The following is a 21,550-nucleotide window of genomic DNA, read 5'->3' as shown; positions in this document are numbered from 1 at the left end:
AAAGGCATGTACACATACAAGCCATGTCTAACACAGAAAAGGTGCCGCAAGCCTCAAACCAACATACAAGCGTGGAATAGGCGCGTACACATGCAGAACTGTGCTTCAACGCGAAAAGTATGGACACCTACCAGACCAAGCCTAACATGGAAAGGCGCAAGCCATAGATGGATGTGATGTAGTGGATGCATGTAAGCTACAATGCAATATATACAATAAGCACTGGATGGAATGGATGTACAATGCATTATATACAATGAATGCTATGTAAAATGCGATCTGCCGGGCAGAATGCAACAGACGCAAATATAGTATTCACAGCGGATAACGCACGCGACCAAACCTTGTTTTGCCTAGGAAAGGCATGCACACATACAAACCAACGTTTAACACAGAAACGGTACTGCAACCCTCAAACCAACATACCAGCGTGGAATAGGCGCGTACACAAAAGTCTCAGACCTGTGTTTAAACGCGAAAAGTACGGGCACATACCAGACCAAGCTCAACTTGGAAGGCGCAAGCCGTAGGTGGGGGTGATGCAGTGAATGCATGCAAGCTACAATGCAATATTTACAATATGCAATGGATGGAATATATACAGTGGATGCATGACATATGCAGTCTATACAATGGAATGCATGACATATGCATGACATATGCATTATATACAATGATGCATGACATATGCACTATTTATAATTGAATGCATGACACATGCAATATATACAATGATGCATGACATATGCAATATATACAATAAAATGCATGACATATGCAATATTTATGATGAAATGCATGACAAATGCATGAAAATGCATAACAGTGCATGCTATTTATAGTGCATGACATATGCATATATTTTTTGTTGTTTGTTTTCGTTTTGGTTTTTTTGAAATGCAAATGATGCATGTTGTCTGGAATGCGTGACAACGCAAGTTGCTTGAAATGCATGGCAATGCATGTGAGGAAGATACATAACAACGCATGTAAGGTGCGTATAGCAACGCGTGACGAGGATCATGCATGACAATGCAGACGCCAAAGGTTTCACACCTTCGAAGGATTTAAGGTCTCTTAGACCGAGCGTATTTAAGGTCTCGTGCGTGTTGTATGACGATGCAAGCATAATGATGCATGACTCAGCGCGCGTTCATATCAAAGCGTTGTAAAGCAACACGTGTGGGGCAACTTTTCAAATCTTGAAAGGGAAAAAAGGATACAAAGAGGATACACCCTGCACATATTCAAGTGCTGCGCGCAGAAGACACAGTCTGAGGTCAAAACGGAGGTCGGTTAAGCTTTAGAAATGCACTGTCTTGCACTGTCTTGAGCAATGAAGGCCCCAAACCACATATCTGACCCAAACAAGGTTGTAGGAGGCTCACCGGCCATCAGAGGAGGTCACCGGCTGCCCACCGGCCACAAAAATAGTCCACCGGCCAAATATTTGGCCAACCGGCCAACAATGTGGCCGACCGGCCAAAAGTGCCTGAATCGAGGCAGTTTGGTCTTTTGGCCTCGGGTCTTTTAAAATAGGGCCTCTGGCCCTATTCTTTTCACTTCCTTTTGGTCAAAAATTGCTCCTCCACCGCTCTGGGTTATTTTCCTCTCTTCCATTCACTGTTTTCTTCGGTTTTCGTGCCCGTTTCGTCGTTTGATTTGCGAATACCTTCGCGTTTTGGATGTTTTGAACCGAACAAAACTTCGTTTCGGTGTCTCTTTCTTGATTTCCATCTCTTGGGATTTGTTTCTTCCGAGTTCCTCTTGATCTTCGTGCCTCTTTCGCATTCTGACTTTTTTGGTCATTTTTCGCCCTCTCGAGGTTGACTTTCCGTTGACTTTTCATATTCTAGCCTAGTTTCTACATTTCTGGCCATTTTCACACTCTCTCTAAGATGGCAGACAATCTTCCACAGGGCGGGACTCCCCCGGAGCATGAGATGGATCCCGAAGCCGAGCTCTTGCCTCTGAGCGTCTGCCCGTTCGACCCGGCGACCTACAGGCCGACGATTCACGTGTTACCTCCCGATGGTCTCCGCCAGTTCCGGAGTTTCGACAGGAGGGTGCCACCAGAGCTGCTTTTGCGTGAGCCAGAGTCTCATCTGTCTTTCGGCGCTTCTGAGGTACAGTCTTCCCTCTTTATTTTTCGCAATGTAGAACATTACTGCCATAGTTGACTCTGTTCTCTAACTGCTTAGCCCGGATACATCGATACATTACACCCTGTAGTTGACTGTGAACACACTTGCACACCTGAGGTTTGTTTGAATCTGAACACGTGCATACACACTGTATTGTCACTGAACCGCCCAAACACACTGGTACATCGCATGTTGTAGTTCACTGTAAGCACATCGGCACCCGATGTTTATTTGAACTTGAAAACGTGCACACACGTTGTATCTGCACTGAACCACTCGGAAACACTGACACATCATATGCCGTAGTTCACTTCGAGCACACCGATACCCGATATTTGTTTGAACTTAAAATGTGCACACACACTGTATTGTCACCAATTCTGAATGCTCTTCAAAACTGTACATTTTATATTGCTTCGCAATTGTTTTCCTTGAACACAGAGAGATTCCCATGCCTTCCGGGGGTATGGGAACGTTGCCGCTCGAGACAGGTACATGGAGCTGCTAGGTGCGCCTCGTCACATAGTAGACCAGGCCAGCTTCGGCGCCTTCTGCAGAGGACTCTCCCGACTTACTACGAGCAGGCCTCTTCTCGCCGCTCTGGTAGAGAGGTGGTGGGACACCTCCGACTCATTCCACTTCTCGGTCGCGGGAGACATGACGATGACTCTCTATGACTTCTCGATGCTTACCGACATCGGGGTAGGGGGTGATCCGATCCCCTTCGACACCGACATGGAAGGGTGGGGGGCCGCTCAGATTTACTTGCTGGGCGAGATGCCGCCTCTCACACGCCCCGGCTTCGTCAGATATTCATGGTTCGAGGTCCAGTTCAGGGTTCAGCCAGCCTTGGCTGAGGAGGCACTGATGACCCAGAAGGAGGTAGAGCAGTACGCCCGCGGCTTCCTGATGTTTCTGCTGGGGACGACCATTTTCGCCGATTGGGAGAACACCGTGCCTCTCTGTTTGTTGAGTGCACTGGTAGACGTCACGCGGATCCTGCGCTACGAATGGGGTGGCACTGCCTTGGCCACTTTGTATGGATACATGAGCTCAGCCTCCTGTTGCAGCGGGCAGTTGCTCGGAGGCTACTGGCGGGCTTGGGAGGTACATCTTCTTTTCTGTTTTACATTTCTGCTTTACATTTTCTGTACTCTGTACACTGCACACACTGCGGTCTGCTTCACGCTGACTGTATACTGCACACATGGCACACATATACTCTGTTTTACACTGACTGTACATTGCACACATTGTACACTCTGCACAATACACTGCACCATACACGGTTCTACTATTTCTGCTTTATTCTGTATTCTGTTTTATCTGATAAGCATACTAACACTTACTCTGCAGTTGTGGGTCTATGCCTACTTTCCGAGACTCGCGCCAGTGCCTGATGTGGAGACCCCTCTCGGTGTTCCATTCTCCCGATGCTTCGATGTGAGATGCGTGCGGAGACTGCGGAAGACATTCATCTTCTTCTGTCGCTACTTTGACACCATCACCCCCGCAGAGGTATGTTTAGAACTTGCAGTTCGTTTAAACTTCGCTTTACACTATATTTTGAATAATAGTAGATAACAACTTCATGCCATTTACAGATCACCTGGCGGCCTTGGGCTCCATTGCCAGCTGCGATGCGGGAGCAATTTGCCGGTGCCGAGGAGACTGCACGCTTTAGGATCTTGCTGGAGGAGCCGGTCTGTTTGGCTTGGTACCTGGGTGAGCATTTCCTACGCCAGACCCTGGGTTTGCTAGAGCAGATAGTCCCGGTTCACCCTCCTGAGCATATGAGGGATACTGAGAGGTTCACCCCTGAGCAAATGGATGACTATACAATCGGCTGGGATGCGACACGTTTCAGAGGCATAGGTGACTACTCAGAGTACGTTCAGACGTATATCATACGGTCTTTGAGCAGCGGCCATCAAGCCGAGAGAGAGAGGTCAGCGGCGTCAGCGGCTGGAGTAGGGGCAGGAGCGGGAGCGGGAGCGCCGAGGGTGGCTCGGGCCCGTGGTAGGAGCGGAGCTTAGAGAGGGTGGGGGGCTAGTTGGCCAGCACTGCCCGTGACGATGACATGCCAAGGGCGTGGTAGGGCGACTTACCAGATCCCCATTGCTCTCCCTCCGGCTGATCACGAGCTAGTCGGGTTCTATGGCTTGCCTCTGGTATGTACTACTACATTTTGCATTCTGCACAGTTAGTTCATTTTAATTCATTTGATATTCCGCAGAATACTGATGCTTCTAACACTTTTGCTGGCTTCCTCCGAGTACACTCGCCAGTCCCTGGAGTTGACCGCCTCGGTGATGGGGATGCTTCAGCAGAGCCTCGACCTTCTGGCCATTTACAATATTCTGGTATGTTCTTTTGACCACGGTCTCAAACCATACATAAACTGTTTCACACAATCTGATGCACAACACAAGACTTGGTACACAGCCCTTACGGTATCTGACACACTGTAGCCCACAGACTGTTCACAGCACTACTCACGGCATTCATACATTGTACTCATACACTGCATTCTGTATTGATACATTACTCACGGTATTCACAAACTGTATTCATACACCGCATCTTGCACTGATACACTGCTCACAGTATTCACACTGTATTCATACACTGCATTCTGTAGCATACTGATGCGTTTGCCATTTGTACTTTTCAGCATCCCTTCCAGATTCCTACTGTAGGAGGCGCTCCAGCTGGACCATTCGTTCCTGTTCGAGGGAGAGATGGAGAGGGCAGAGTGTACCCCCGCACCAAGGCGGGGCGCACTCATGTTTGGAGTAGCTCACGGGCACCAGTCCCCGATGACGATGAGTCCGAGACGGAGACGGAGACGGAGGCGGAAGCAGAGGCGGAGTCATCTGAGGAGGAGACCGGAGATGGCACTGACTCAGGCTCAGATGACGGCGCTGATGAGGATGCTCCTGGACCTTCGTCCAGGAAGAGGACGAGGACAGACCCTTACGCCTGAGGTCGTTTGACATTGATCCAGATTTTTGCTGCTTTTCTTCTTCTTTTCTTTTGTACTTTTCTTTTTTTTGCTGGTAGCTAGAGTACCTCGTACTGCCACGGGTAGGTTTTTGTTTTTTTTTTTAAAACTTTGTACTTGAAAAAGATGATGAAATGGAACAAAGTTTTTTGTTTGAAAAATTGTTACATTTGTACATTTTATATATTGCATCGCATTGCACCATGTTACACCTCAATGTAAATGAGATTGATCTCCTGTCTGAAAATCAAACATTTGTATTGTAATAATCAGGTAATGAACCAGCTAACAGCAAAACAACTTAAATAACCCACTGCTCAGTCCGAACCCTCGGCTCATGCTCTGCTGGGGATTAATCTGCATACAGCGAATCCTGAACAAACAGTCCAATCTGAAAAGACGGAATACAAAGGTGGGATCGGCTGAAGTTGAAGCACACTCAGATGCAATCTAAAACCCAAAAGCTTCAGAGAGGCCCAGGTTTTTCTGTTCACATTTATCGGGGATGGACCCTGCAGTTGTATGAAAGAACCAAATCATGTTTTTGCACAAATGTGGAGAATGGCACAGCACTCTGAGCACAAAACGATTAATTTTTGAAATTGAAGAAGGGTTTTTCAAACCGGGGTAGTGAGCCTACAACTGGACATAGTGAGAACGACTCAACAGCAGAAACAAAAGGGTAAACAACCTAAACACAATGAGACACACTCGGAAAAGACTCAAAACAAAGGTTGAGGTAAATGAAATAAAAGACACGACATACAGACGTGTTAACGAAGACGGGCGACCTCAGATCACGAGGAGCCAGTTTGTCTGGGTATTGTTTCCCATCCTTCCTCATTTGTGTGATTCTCACATCACTCAGCTCTCAGGCTCGATTTTTCTCTGAAAACCCTTTGGTTCACTTTTTCTCTCAACTTACACCTCTCTATTCTTTATTCTTTCATTTTTTTATCCCTCCCCGGGGTGTTTGATGGATGAATAAGAAGTTGTGGGTTCACACCCGATACGGTTAGCTTGCGGCTATTTCTTCTGGTGGCGTATGGTCGATGCCCTAGACAAGGGAAAGGAGTATCTTGACCCACCCCAATTCGTGCTTCGCACTTGGTTTGATACCTCGTTGCTTGGAGGAGGTTGAGGGCTTTCAGCCCTTTTACTGACAGCTTCAGTTGTGCCTTCTTCGGGCGAATAGAGTGCCCTTCTGGCAAGTATGTTGACTACGGGGGAAAGACAGAACACCTAACTCAACTGTGCCCCTAGTTCATCATTTTGATCATTTTTTGGTTTCCTACTAAAACAGTCTTGACCAAGATGAGAGTTAGATCAACATACTTGTTCGATTTTTGATTTGAAAATCAAGCAAGTCAGGCTATGAGCACTGAAAATTTTCATTTTTGGGTCCAAGAAAAAGGTCCAGTTTTGGAAAATGAAATAGTTTTCGAGAAAATAGTCAACCTCAGTAAAAAAATTTCAAAAACTATTTTTGCAAACGGTCAATGCTCAACGAGCATGGAACTTACTCTCGAGATGTACAACCTCAGATCGGAAGGAAAACTGCCCCTTTTCTGAAGGACACTGCATGGCAACGGAAAGTTACCCCTTGTTTGAATGGCGCCGCAGCGTTTTGAATGGCAATGGAAAGTTGCCCCTTGTCTGAATGGCACCGCAGCGCTTTGAATGGCAACGGAAAGTTGCCCCTGGTTTGAGTGGCGACTCATGGCAACGGAAAGTTGCCCCTTGTCTGGATGACGCCGCAGCATTTTGTAAACAGTCCTCCTTAGTGATGATGATAACCGAACTCTCGGATACAGAGAAGACGAAGATGGTCAAAACCAATATATGGACACAGTCGCTTTGAAAGCGTAGGTGGCTGGACTTCAGGATGAAGTTGTCTACGTATCCCAAACATGGGAATCAAGCTTTACGTAGTTCTGTTTAAGGTACACTCGGGTATTAACCTTCACTTTTTAGGCTCTAACTTTTGCCAAGGCGCCCGTTGTGGGTTTTCGACCTTGCAAGCTTTGTTCTTCTTTCCTTTTTCAATTCTTTTCTTTTCTTTTTTCTTCTTCTTTTTTTATTTTTATTTTTCTCTTTTCATTTCTTTTGCATTTTTTGTTTCTTCTTTTGCTCTAACTTTTGCTTGGGTCGCCCTTCCGGGATTTCGGCCCAGCGAGCCTTTCAAAGGGTAAAAGTGTAACAAGTCCATGCCAAATGGTTTTGAGATCCTGAAGTCATCTGAATCTAGGAAAATGACTGCTGTATTGATTTGCTGAAGGACCCATCTTCGGCTCTTCGAGCACATCAGACATTTTTGTCCCTAGTTGGAGGGGTGCTTCTGTTCTAGCTTCACAAGCTTCTTCTGATGAGATATGATCTTCTTGATCTGACTTTGGTGCCTCTTGTTCGAGGGCTGCTTCCAATCTGGCCACACAGACCTCTCTTGATGGTCGATCGTTGAACACTCCGAATTGTGGTTCAAGGTTTTAAAGCAAGGGCTCAAGTCTTTAGGCTGAGAGCAATCCTAAGCTGCACAATCTCAAGAGCGATTCAACACAGGTCTTCGCAGGGCCCGCGCAAAACACTTTGTTTTTGAAAGTTTTTAAAGAAGCGACAAATCGCTCGCGCTGAAGATAGTGTGGAACCAGTCTGGATCAAGCCAGGGTCCTTCTCAGTACTCACGCTGACAAGCATGATTTCAATCATTAAGGGCTTAGCACGCCTCTCTTTCTCTCAATTTGATCAAAGTTTTGCAAATCCCGAGGAATTCCTTCCCCTTTGTTTTCACCGCAGTGTTCAAAAAGGTTTTGAAAAACTTAGGTCAATGCAATGATTTTCAGGGCACAAGAGAGCAGGTGGAATGTACTGCTATTCCATTCAAATCCTCTGGCACAACTAGCTCAAAATAGCAGTAAGCACGGTAACATGATAGCCGCAGCTATTTCATTCAGATTCCTTGGTTGCAACTGGCTCCACGGCAAAGACAGACTTAAAAGAAAGCAAAAGGGTAATTACAAAACAAAAGGGTGTTCAAGACGACAACCCCGAAATCACCCGACATTCTATACAATGGGACTGACTCGACGTGACAAGACAGACCCTTAAGCAAAAAGACTGACTCAAGACAATGAAACAGACCCAAAACAAAACAAAGAACTGACTCGACACCCAAGTCAGAAATTACAAAACTGCATTCGCAAATGCGCCGACAGTACGTGCTAAACGCCACATCTGAAGTACACCGAGCGCCGCCCGCAGGTTGTCCAACCCTTGATCACATACTTGCAGTATCCTCGAAGTCCAATAGCTCAGTAGTGACAAGCTTTGCTGAGGTAGGTGGGAGGATGACCTCATTGTCAATCAAATCTTGCACTTCATGACGAAGGCGGAAACAACTATCGGTGCTGTGATCGGACTGTTGGTGGTACGCGCAGTACAAGGTAGCATCATGTGAGAGAGGGAGATTCTTCGGGAGAGGCCGAGGCTCGAGGGGTTTAAGGTGCCCCTTTTTAGCCAGAATTTGAAATGCCCTAGACAAAGGCATGTGGAGGGCATGAAAGACTCTGCATCCTCGAGGTAGATACTTTGAAGTCTGAGGGTTCTTGTTAGACGCACTAGCGAAAGGGTCGGCAGGCACTGCCTTGGCTTTCTGATCTTTTCCTGGTGCAGGATTGGGAGCGGAAGGAACTGTCCTGGCCTGACGGGGCCTATCTTGATTTTTTTCCTGGCTTGAACTGCCTTTGGTTGGAGTGGGGAAAGCATCATCCACAATCTTTGTCATGACTGCAAATACTTGCTGCTTATTCATCCCCCCGGCTTTCAAAGCCTTGACTGCCCACAGCATTTGTTCAACGGGATCAGCATCTGTTCCCACTTTATTCTTACCTCTAGCCTCAACCTGATCAAGGGTTTGGGTTACTACATTAGAGTGAAACCCGGTTGTTGTTGACACGTCGTTGCTGTAGCTAGAGGCAACCTCTGGTTGGCTGAGCTCGATCACAATCCGCCCTAGTAGCGGGGGCTCCTGTTGTACAAAATTCCCGGCATATGATGTGGTTAGTGGCGAAGCTGACATTCCATAGGCCAGATCGGCCACGGATCTCTGGAGGTCGCCGATCATTCCCATTAACTCAAACGTGGTGGGCTCACGAGCCTGATACAACTGGGGCGTCCAAATCGGGTGTGCAACAGGCGACTTGGGCAGATGCGATACATCAACATTGGTCTCATCCTGCAAGATGATCCCTTGGTCTAACGCGGCTGCCATAACCACAATTTCCTCTGAACTTTAGGTCATCATAAGTCTGCTGAACTGAACGGTGACTGGCGGATCAGATATCTGTCTTGCCTCAGCGACGGAGAACACCAAGTTTCTGAACCCAAATCTCTAAACTGAAAGGGAAAACAAGCAGTAGTTCAACCCAGACGGAACAGACACAGACATGACTGAATAACTGTACCCTACTACTGATCACTGTTCCCCAAAATCGTTGTCCCAAAACTGAGTCTGATACCCGTAGATATAACTGATTCCCCAAAACACTGATACTGATGCCCTCAGGCTTGGTGCCCCAGACTTGCAAACTGGTATGTACGTTCATGTAGAGATACATTCTGAAAGCACATCGCAAGTAAGAGAGAGCCAAAACACCCCTATGTTGGGGTAGGGTTTCCCTGTCCTATTTTGTCATGAGCCAGGGTTTCACTACGCACACAACGGTTTCAAACAACCTAACATCGGGTAAGCAACCTGTCCTAGCTTGGAATGGTCACTATAGATTCCGAATATGCACTAGGTCGAATGGTCAAAAGGGGTGCCCCAGTAAAACTGGGGTTTGTGTTCCCATACTGTTAGAGCCCATAACCGGTCAGCCTTATGGTCATGCCTTGACAAGACAAGCCTCCGGCAAACCGTTCAGGAATGGCAGATGGCAAACATGGTGTCCCAAGCGCACCAATGCACATGCAATGCAAAGAAACACATAAGTGTAGTCAAAACAAGATATCATGAGTTCGAGTCAAGCTCTCTAACTCCCCAGCAGAGTCGCCAGAAACTGTAGACGTCTCCGAACGTCCCGGGAGGATGAATCCCCCGTTCTGTTCATATGGGCTCACTACAGTTCAGGACTCAAAGTCACGGTCCTGTATCTAATCTCGCAGAGTGCAATGCAAGATCGATGAATTGTCAAAGAGTCCAAATCCGGCAAATCGTTTTGAAAAATAGATTTTTGTAAAGAAGTGCCAAACATGAACTGCTTTTCCAAATACAGAGTCGCCACCTAAATATTTTATTTTGGGGGAATTTAGGAAACCCTGACTCGTTTGCCTAAGGCCATGTGTCCGTCATCACCAAAGTTGCCTCGGCTCGGGAACTTGGGTACGATTGGAGAAGGTCAGCTATGAGCACCCCCTCTCGCCCGATCCGAAGATCGGCCTCTACTAACCATGATATCCAGTTTTGAAAACATTATGCATTCTTATTCCGGTTATTAGCCTAGATTTAATACGTGATGCGCACAGCATACAAGTATAGACTGGATCGCCTGAATTGGAACAAAACATTTCATGTTTGTTTTGAAAATGGTTTGCCACTCGCAAGTAGGCTAAAATGCGGGTTTTGCCACCCTCGGGTGGGCTTAGAAAAGATGGTTTTGCCACTATCTAATGGGCTTAAAACTCATAGTTAATGCATTGTTCCAATTTAGATAATCCAACCTTCACCGACAGGCACTCAGGCAGATATATCACATAAGAACATAGCTTCATGGTAAGCATGCTATCATGGCAACATTCACACTCGTGCGAAATGCTAAAGCACAAAATACTTATAGTGTACTCCAAGCCAAAACAAAGAACTCGTTAGCAATCAATGTATGATCCAAGTCCATGTTAAGTGCCTAATGTAACGCATACAGGATGCAATTAGGATAGGCTCGGCTAATCCTAGGATGGCATGTGAGATGTAGCCATTTGATGCACATATTCAAGTTAGATTTGAAATACTTATGCAGTTAGCATGATGCGCCGAGCCCGGTGCATGCAAGATAAATGTATGGATGCACGCATGCATAGCATAAGGTATGTTAATTTAAATATGCCCTAATACTAACCATTGAAAGCAGATAAGTAAAAGGGAGAAAGAAGTGGGGGTTGGACGACATGCACACATGCACCCACACTTATTACAAATTCGCCCTTGCTCAGAGGGACCAAAAGAATAATACAATTTAACTAACTATCAAGCTAATTAAATATTACCGACGATTAACTAGTTAAACCAATTAACTAAGCTAATAAAATAGTAAAAGTAGCCTCGGGAAGAGGGCCCAATGTATGCGCACTCGGCTCCGCTCGGAAGTCCACTGCTATGCACAAGTTGCCTCTGTTTCCCCTGCTCTGCTCCTCTGAAAATTGCATAAATCCCAAGGTATGCTCCACGGACACTGTGTATCACCACCGACTAAGTGGAAATCCCACCGACCATGTCCGGATGGTCATCGACCATTTGTTGAGCTCTCGGCCATCAATAATTGGTCGGTCGGCAGTATAGATGGCCGGCCGGCCAAAGCTTCCTACAGCAACCTGTTTTGACAACAGCAGAGGACAGACAAGGCATGACAATGCATTTCAAAGCAAATGTTTGCACAATCACACTCCATATCATGTTTAAAACTCAAGGGAGCATGGCGTTCGACCCTCGGACCACCAATCGTGCATTTCAATGCGTGATGGCCCAAGAAGCCAAAGCATGCAATTCAATATTAGAATGAAATGCATACAAACAAACAAGGGGCCCAACCTCAATCATGGTTAATCAAAAGGCAAGGTATGCATGCCAAATGCAACCTAGGCATGTTAACTAAGTATGCAACATGAGCATGCAATGCACAATGCATACTAGGCATACAACCTATGCAAGCAAGCATGCAAGGCATGAGGCAATGCAAACCAACAAGTGTCCAAGATGCAATGTGGATGTTCAAACATGCAACAACACATGGAGCAAACATGTTAAGCAACCTAAACATGTAACAACACACAAGTATGCAATCAACACACAAGGTGAGCGTGCAACAACATGTCCTGAACCAAGTATCTAAACACACAATCATGCATGCAAACATGGTTGATCACTTTGGCATAAAGAAGCAACTTCTAAGCACACTTAAAAGAGGCTAAACATGGGCATATGGCAAGCAATATAAGCTCTGAAAATCATGAAAAAGAGGTGCCAAACCGACTGATCAAAACAAGCAAAGCATGCATAAAAGCTTGGAATTAGCCCAATGACTTAAACCATGATCATGTAACACATGAAACAAATGATCAAAGTGAATCAAAACAGTCTCAAATCATGCAAAAGTAGGCCCCAAAAACCACTTAGATGGCATCTAAATCATCTAATCCTAGAGGCATACACAATAGCACAAACATGGAGCATGAAACACCAAACCTCTAACACATTAAAAGGGCATCAAATGCAAGCATACAAGCACACCACATGGACTGAAATGGCATGGCAAGTGGTTCCAAACCACTGAAATGATGCAAGGATGGCACGCTAGAGGGGTTAATGCTTAAGGCATACAAGAGAGATTACATGGTAGCTATACAAAGCAAGGCATGGACAACCCAAATGACCAAAAATAGACCTTTAGCATGCTAAAACAAGCATAAAAGCTTCACAAAGCTAAGCCAAAAACATGCTAGAAACAAGGCTCAAAGCACATGGCATGTTAAGGCAATTCATGGCATTACAAGACATGTATGCTAAGCAAGCATGGTGTGTCTAAACCAAGTAAAAATAGAGGTAAAGCATGGAAAAATACTACCAAATACCTACTGAAACATGGCCAACATGAGTTCAAAAATGGTGCTCACAAATGAGGCTTAAATGACACATTTTGAAGACAACAAGGAGAGGGGGTGGCCCTCTCCTTCTTAGGATCTTAAACCACCGTCCTCACCACTGAAATCCCTCAAAATTTCAGTGGTGAGGAGGCCCAAACAAGGTGGTCCCAGAGCTCACCAAAATAGCACAAAAATGGGGCCAAACAAGCCCTAAGAGGGGTCAAACAACCCCAAATCTTAAAACACTCTTAGACAACTATTTAGAGCAGGAAAAAACAAGACTTTTATATGTTATACACAAAGTCTAAAAATAGTTACAAGATAGGTTAAAAAGCTATGCAAAAATGGGGAATAAAGGGTGAAGTTCTTACCCTTGTAGACCTTCTTCACAAACAATGCTCCAGCTGGTTCTTTGAGCTCAAAACCAGTCAATAACTTCAAGAATAGCTCCCTAGCACCTCACTAGCCAAGGTAAGGTGTAATGGTGGGTGTTTGTGTGCAATAATAAGACCAAACACACACTTATACACAAAAGAGAGAGATATATAGAGATGGGGGATATGCAAACCCTAACCCTAATATCAGAGCCCTCTGGAAAAATGTTGTAACCCTAATGGGAGCAAAGTGGGTGCCAACTATCACAGCTGGCACAAAATATCTGCCAAAAGCAGATGCACAGTGGTCGGCCGGCCAAAAATACAATTCGACCAAAATAGGTGGCCAGTCGACTACAAAGAGTGCCAGTCGGCCAAACATTTGGCCAGTGGTGACAAACCAGTGGCCGGTGTCCTCAAGCCATGGCCGGTGGAGTGTGGGGATGGCCAACAAGCCATTCCTTGCCCTCAAGAGCAAAAACACAACTGTTTGGTGCAAAACCAAACACAAAACAGTCGAGTCGAGAGATCCTGAGGCAAGGCACGTAGCCGAGACCTCTGGGAACTCAAGATGAACACAAACAAGGATGATCACCGAGTGTTCAAACGGTGACATCCAAGTCTTGAGGGCAGTCAAAAAATGGGGTGTCTACACATAGTTGTGATAGGTAATGATGAGGAAGAAGTGACACATTTTAAGATGTTATTGGCCAAAGAATTTGAGATCAAAGACCTTGGTTTGTTGAGGTTCTTTCTTGGGATTGAAGTTTCTAGATCTGACAAAGGTATCTTTTTTTCTTAGCGGAAGTATATCCTAGATATTCTTGAGGAAACTGGTATGTTAGGCTGCCAACCTGCTGATTTGCCAATTGAAGCTAATTGCCATCTTTGTAGTGGTGTTGGTGATCTTGTGGTACTAGTGACTTATGGGAAGACTTATATATTTATCGCACACTCGTCCAGATATTGCTTATGCAGTTGGGATAGTGAGTCAATTTATGCATGAGCCTCGTGTCCCTTATTTGGATGTAGTGTATCACATTTTGAGGTATCTTAAATCTACTCCTAGAAAAGGGATTTTATTTTCCAATCATGGTCATTTAAGGTTGGAGCCATTCACAGATACTGATTGGGCTGATTCTATAGATGACAGGTGATCTACCTCCGATTATTGTGCATTTGTAGGGGGGAATTTAGTCACATGGCATAGTAAGAAACAAACAATGGTGTCCAGATCTAGTGCAGAGGCAGAATACAAGGCTATGGAGTATGGTACATGTGAATTGATGTGGCTCCAGTCCTTATTGAATGATATTGGATTTGTTTGCAGTGAACCATTAACACGGTATTGTGACAACAAAGCTGCTATTAGTATTGCTCATAATCGTGTTTAGCATGACAGAACAAAGCATATTGAGATTGACAGACATTTCATCAAGGAGAAATTGAATAAGGGTTTCATATGTATGTCTTTTGTGAATTCTGAAGATCAATTATCTGATGTCTTTACTAAGGGTCTTAGTAGTAAGGTTTTCCATCCCATTTGCTGCAAGTTGAGCATGAGAGATATCTTTGCACCAACTTGAGGGGGAGTGTTAAGTATTAGTGTGTAAGGGTAGCTATGTCATTTGTTCCTTTAGTCTTTTATTATAAGTATGTGTAACCCTAATATGTTTAGGTGTGAGAAATAAAACACAGCAGCAGTGTTCCCTCTTTTCTTCCTCTCATTCTTTTCTTTTTTTTATGCAAATCTAATAGAAACTTTCACTAACTTTGAGTCCACAAGCCAGATCTTCTTACGCATCTCTTCCAAAGGCGCTTTGGTCTATAATAGATGAACATAAGAAGACAATCACCAAGCAACCACATGGAGGGTTGCTCTAGATGTACTTTAAGAAATAACCCGAAGACAACGTCCACATGGAAGTAAATGATTACCTGTTTTGAAATCTCAAGAGCTATAAGTTCTTCTATTCCAGTTCTAGCCTACAATTCAGAGAACTAAAGTGAGATACATAAAAAGAAATTTGACTATGCATTCTTCTGTTGATGGTCGGTGCTTGATGATCTAGAAGCAGGCTCCTGGAAAGGGATGACACAATAGGAATTTAAAAATTAAAATGCCCAACCAAAAACATCATCCCTCCCTCTAAGAAAAAAAAAACGCCCAATTAGTACACATTAATGTGTGTTTGGAAGGGAAAAGATAAGGTACACACCTAACTTTTGACATAGTGCACAAAATGGTTGCCTCGAGACTTGAACCCACAACCTCACAGTTGTTAGGCCAAGGTTTTATCACTGAACCAATGGTCACCCCTTCCTCTCAAAAAATTTTTTTTTTTTGGGGGGGTGGGAGATGAAATGCAAAACTATCACTATGCTCAAAAGTGGGATTGCTGTAAAACAATCAGAATGAATTAGGCCCCAATATGAGTAAGAGAGAGAATTCTTCTGCAGGAGTGTGTAGAGAGAAAATAGGTCTAGAGTGTGAACACATAAATAGGTTTCCACTGAAGTCATTGGGTGCCCAATATTTCGACCTACGCTTTCCCATGGTCCATATATTTAGTTTTTGATTTTCCTCAGACTGCCAAAATATAGATGAGATGAAAGAAGTAAAGCAACAATTAGACTCTTACTTCCCCCAGCACCAAAAAATCAAAATGTGTGCTCAGCCAAGGTACTGCCAAGTAACTTCAGTGCTGCAATTAGATACTATCTATCTATCACTCTCTTTTTTATTTTTCTTTTTATTTTTTTTTGGGGCAGGGGGGATTTAGACAACAACACAAAATTCCAAAACAGTCAGTAACCAGATCCACCACCATGTTTCCATATACCTGGATATCATCATTGAAGACAAGATGAGTAGAACCATATTTCTCTAGCAGCTCAAAAGCATTGTGGCATGCAAAATCTTCAAACTGTAAAGTGATGGTAAGAAATTAAACAAATATTAGAACTGCATTAACAAGATTAGGCTTCAAAAATATTCAAACTAAAGCTACAACCGAGTTAGTGTGCGCCTGTACGAGCATTTTTCACCATAATTCTGCTTGACAACAGCCACGAATTCATGAAGAAGGTCAGCATATTCCTTAAGATCAGTTTTCTAAAACTAGCTCAGTACCAAATAGAATGCTTTTCATGACTGTAAGCAAGCAATAAAATACCAAAACCAATGGACCTTTCCAATTGCCCTCCTTTGTCAGAGCCCAATGTAGAACTCATCCTTCAACAACTGCTCGTTGTTTGTCCTCACATCAATCGTTATGGGTAAACACTGCACAATCAAGCAAAAAGACATTGATCAAGATTATATGGTCAAGCTGAGAATTAAACCATGTTATGTAATTTTTCTTGAAACATAATGGTAATGAAATAAATACACACATTATAATCAAAGAGGTTCATGAGTAATTAAGTAAAGGTTTCAAAGAAGGTGAGAATCTACATAGAGAATACTGTATATTATTTGCTAGTGAGGCTTACAGCAGAAGGGCTAACTCCTCCAAGTGCTGTATACAGAGCCAGTTTTCCAACAGGTATCCCCATCCCCTGATAATGATTTAACATGTTATTAGCTACAAATGCTTTTATAAAAGAATGTTCAACGATCGAACTAATACTTGAAAATAGAAATATGTATCGAATTAGCACTAGTAACAAATGTCAATATGGAAGTTCTAAAAAAAAACTGTCCTGTAAATATTCTCATATGCTGATTGTAAGTAAGAATTGTAACGTAAGGTAAAATATTTATATAATTAAGAAAGAAAACAAGAACCTGACAACCAAGATCCCCAAGTCCCAAAATTTGCTCACCATCAGTGATGATAATAACTTGAATGCTCCTCTCAGGCCAATTTTTCAGTACCTCTAGAATCTTTCCTCTGTGAAAGCAAGAAACTTTTTTTTAAGTTGAAACTGAAATTATCAAAACTTGTAAGCCTCATAAATACATGTGAAACAAAATCATACTTCTCTTTCAAGCTAATGTAAAGACCCTGAGGGCACTTGAAAATGCTCCCATACTTCGGGCAAACCTTACCAACAGTTGGTGTGTAGACAATCGGGAGAAGTTCCTCAACATTGTTAATGAGAAGCTTGTAGAACAGCCTCTCATTCCTCTCCTGTACACCAAAATAATTAAAAATGCATAAATTAAAGAATTATACATTTACCATTTTGTTTTCATCCATTTTGAACTCTTTTAAAGGCTACAATAAATGAAGTAATCTGTCATGCTTTTCTTGCCTCTAGTATCTCAAGTACACTGGCATTGGAATGAAGAATGATGGGGTAAATGCTAATAATCCCAGATTCCATATTGTTATGTGAGTTGAAAATGAATTATTTATAACCAAGCAGCATCTAAGCACGCTCAAATCAACAAGTTGCAGTTGTTGTTGTGAGTTAAAGAGGCACCCAAAGGTCCATCATGGCCATGTAATTCTGAAGTGGAACTTGATATTGGCGAATATTGTGCATCATTTTCTTCACCTGATATAGAGCCCCAAAAGGAAAAGTTCAACAGGAATCATCTTAACTAGTGATAAGATAGAAAACACAGATGGTACTTGAAGTTGTTGAGTACTTAAAGATATACAATGACATAACCTTTATCTGTGGTTTTAATATAAACATATTTGTCATACTCATTAATTTTAAATCCATTTGACATCATTGCCTCGTGAAATTTTTCATGCCATTGTTTTGGCTCTTGTTTTAAACCATATAATGATTTAACCAATTTACACACTTTCTTTTCTTTTCCTAGAACAGAAAATCCTTCTGGTTGTTCTATGTAAATTTCTTCATCTAACTCACCATTTAAGAAAGCGATTTTCACATCTATTTGATAAATTTCTAGATTGTATAGAGATGCAATGGCAATTAGCATTCTAATGGATGTTATTCTAGTAACCGGTGAGTATGTGTCAAAGTAATCAAGACCTTGTTTTTGTCTAAAACCTTTGACCACAAGTCTTGCCTTGTATTTTTCAATTGATCCATCCGCTTTCATTTTTCTTTTGAAAATCCACTTGTACCCAAGTGGTTTACAACCTGGTGGTAAGTCCACTAATTCCCAAGTGTGATTTTGCAAGATGGATTCAACTTCACTATTTGCAGTTTCTTTTCATAAAGGAGCTTCAGGACTGGACATAGCCTCTTTAAAAGTTAAAGGCTCATTTTCTAACAAAAATGTTAGAAAATCTGGACCAAAGAATTTTGAGGTTCTAGCACGTTTACTTCACCTAGGTTCCTCTTCCTCATTTTGATCTATCTCTTGCTCTTGTTCTTGATCTTGTTCTTGATCATGACTAATAATAGCATCATAAGATCTTTTCTTATTACTAGTCTCTTGTCCAATTTTATTCGGAAACACATGTTCAAAGAATGATGCATTCCCAGATTCAATAATAGTATTTACATGCATTTCGAAATGTTCTGATTCATGAATCAAAAACCGATATGCACTACTATTCTTGACATAATCAATGAAAATGTAATCAGTGGTTTTAGGACCCATCTTAGCCTTTTTAGGACTAGGAATAGCCACTTTAGCCAAACACCCGCACACTTTGAAGTATTTGTAGGATGGTACTCTTCCATGCCATATTTCATAAGGTGTTTGATTCACTTTCTTTTGGGGTACTTTATTAGGTATATAATTAGTAGAAAGTATTGTTTCCCCCCACAAGTTCTGAGGTAATCCAGAACTGATTAACATGGCATTCATCATTTCTTTTAAAGTCCTATTTTTCCTTTCAGCAATTCCATTTTGCTGAGGTGAGGAAGGAGCGGTGGTTTGATGAATTATTCCATGTTCTTTACAAAACTCACCAAAAGGTGATTCATATTCACCACCTCTATCACTTTTAAGTTTCTTAATTTTCTTACTAAGTTGATTTTCAACTTCAATCTTATATTGAATGAAAGTTTCCAAAGCTTCATCATTGGTTCGAATTAAATAAACATAACTATATCTAGTATAGTCATCTATAAAAGTGATAAAATACTTTTTCCCACCTCTAGTTTGAATTGATTTAAAATCACAAATGTCACTATGAATTAATTCAAGTGGTTTCGTAGTTCTTTCAATAGAATGAAAAGGTGTTTTGGATAATTTTGCCTCAACGCAAATTTCACATTTATGATTTGAATCAATGTCAAATTTAGGTAAACATTCCATATTAATTAATCTACGCAAAGATCTATAATTAACATGTCCAATTCTATCATGCCATAAATTTGAAGACTCAAGTAAGTAAGAAGAAGATGTATTTTTATTAATAACAGAGGGTACAACAGTCATTACATTCATTTTGAAAAGGCCATCAGACATCAAACCTTTTCCTACATACATCCCGTTTTTGGTAAGTACAAACTTGTCACTTTAAAAAACTAACTTAAACCCATTTTTACTCAACAAAGAGTCGAAAACAAGATTTTTGCGAATGTCTGGTACATGTAACACATTGTTGAGAGTGAGTTCCTTTCCAGATCTCATCTTCAGAATAATCTTCCCTTGTCCTTCAACTTTAGAAGTTGAAGAGTTTCCCATAAAAAGTTGTTCACCGTTGTCCACTGTAGAATAAGATGTGAACATCTTTTTGTCGGCACAAATGTGGCGAGTAGCACCAGTGTCTACCCACCATTCTTTAGGATTTCCGACAAGGTTTGTCTCGGAAACAACTACAGAAAGATTTATGTCATCAACACCATTGGAAATTTTGTCCACTTCGGTCATGTGGGCTTGAGCAGGTTTCTTGCTTGTTCTGCTTTTGCTTTTGCCGTTGCTACGGCAATCTTTGGCCTGATGTCGCTCTTTGTCACAGATGTAACATTTGCCATTAAACTTATACTTCTTATTTTCCCTCCCTTTAGAGCCTTGTGAGGAACTTTCTCCAACTTTGTTTTTGGAGCATGTTCCACCACATTTACCTTAGACTCTATTGGATGCTTACCAGCCCGCTTTTCAGAATTGCGGTTGTCCTCTTCAATCCTCAAACGCACAATCAATTCTTCTAAAGACATTTCTTTGCGCTTGTGTTTGAGGTAATTCTTGAATTCCTTCTAGCCTTGTGGTAATTTTGCAATTAAGGCTGTAACTTGGAAGGATTCACTGAGAGATATGCCTTCTGCGTGAATGTCATGTAGAATGAGTTAGAGATCTTGAACTTGACTAATCACAGTCTTAGAATCAACCATCACAAAGTCCAAGAATTTGCCAACCACAAATTTCTTTGAGCTAGCATCCTCTGTTTTGTACTTTTTCTTCGAAGACTCCCAAAGTTCCTTTGCCGTTTGATAGGACTGTAAGCGTTGTATAATGTGTTGTCAAGTCCGTTCAAGATGTAGTTCCGGCAAAGGAAATCAGCATGTTTCTAGGCATCGACCACAGCAACCACTTGCCGGTTAGTTTCATCCTCGTTCAGAGTAGGAGCATTCTCACGGAGAAAATGAGCCAGGTTTAGAGTTGTAAGATAGAACAGCATTTTCTGCTGCCATCTTTTAAAATCATTTCCATAGAACTTCTCTAGCTTCTCACCATGATTTACTGGTACTGTCACAATAGGAGAGGGGGTTGGCGCAATTGCAGCCACCATACCAGTACTCGTTTGAGCATTTGTTTCAGTAGCCATGAATTCTAAATTATAAAACAAAATTATAATTAGAATTTTATACTACACAAAAAATTAATCCAAATTCACATGATTAAATTCTGTAAAAATAAAAGAAACAAGATTGTAACTTTTATTTTCAATTAATTTGAAAATAAAATAAATTTATTTAACCAAATTAATTATACACAGAAAATTAAATTTCTATAATACTTCAATAATTAAAATACTGAAACAGAATTTTAATTAATGAACACTCAGAAATTATTTATGAAAACCAAAATTAATTTCTGATAAACTTCACAAATAAATATTCTGAATTGTTAATGACACCAGTATATTACTACTAGTTGTTAAAGAAAATAGATAGTATATTACTACAATTTGTTTTCCAACCAGAATATTATTTTGTAAAAGCACAGAAAATAATTTCTGTAAGAAGAAGAAAGAAAAAAGGAAATAAACGAAAAATTCTGTATAAATAGAATAATTCGAATCTGTCTTAAGATTGTTGGAACAATCTTCTGTGTACAATAATTAAATTGA

At 42.1% G+C, this 21,550-nt stretch overlaps 1 pseudogene; it reads right to left on the bottom strand.

The window, feature by feature from the left end:
• LOC114270930 (NADP-dependent malic enzyme-like) overlaps window positions 1-20,417 on the bottom strand; it is a 61,454-nt pseudogene extending 41,037 nt beyond the window's left edge.
• Between the last annotated feature and the right edge of the window lie 1,133 nt (window positions 20,418-21,550).

The sequence above is a fragment of the Camellia sinensis genome, chromosome 13, assembly GCF_055761805.1.
Source record: "Camellia sinensis isolate YWXY chromosome 13, ASM5576180v1, whole genome shotgun sequence".
In the NCBI taxonomy this organism is placed as follows: Eukaryota; Viridiplantae; Streptophyta; class Magnoliopsida; order Ericales; family Theaceae; genus Camellia; species Camellia sinensis.
The sequence above is the reverse complement of the archived record's forward strand: the minus strand, read 5'-3'. Positions and strand labels throughout refer to the sequence as shown.